Below are 444 nucleotides of genomic sequence, written 5' to 3' on the forward strand. Positions count from 1 at the left end.
GATGGAGATGTATATTATATGCAGCCGCGGATGGAGATGTATATGCAGCCGCCGCCTCTGTCTCCCCCTCACGAGGTCCAAGACCTTGATCATCGGGGTCTTGGTCATCGTGGCGTTGTCGTTTGCTTGGGCGGTTGCTCGAGCATGAGGCGCGAAACTGTATCAACAAAGGCCTGGAACTCAGCCTTGGTGACCAGATCGGCTAAGGGGGTAACCCCTACAACAACGGATGCTGCAGGTTGTGCCTCTGTTCCTGAGGCGCCTTCTTGGCCTTGTGTGAAGGTAGACCGCGAAGGACTTCCATCATGTCCTTGATAGCCTTCGAGAGAAGAACTATCTCGTGATGTTTGGACATCCTCTTCCTCTTCTTCAGCTTCAGAGGCTGAGTAAATGAATCAGATGTGTGTACCCTTTGGTAGATCAAATACCAAGGGTAGTGGTGCA

This window comes from Cynara cardunculus (assembly GCF_001531365.2).
Source record: "Cynara cardunculus var. scolymus isolate 2C chromosome LG 17, CcrdV1, whole genome shotgun sequence".
Lineage (NCBI taxonomy): Eukaryota > Viridiplantae > Streptophyta > Magnoliopsida > Asterales > Asteraceae > Cynara > Cynara cardunculus.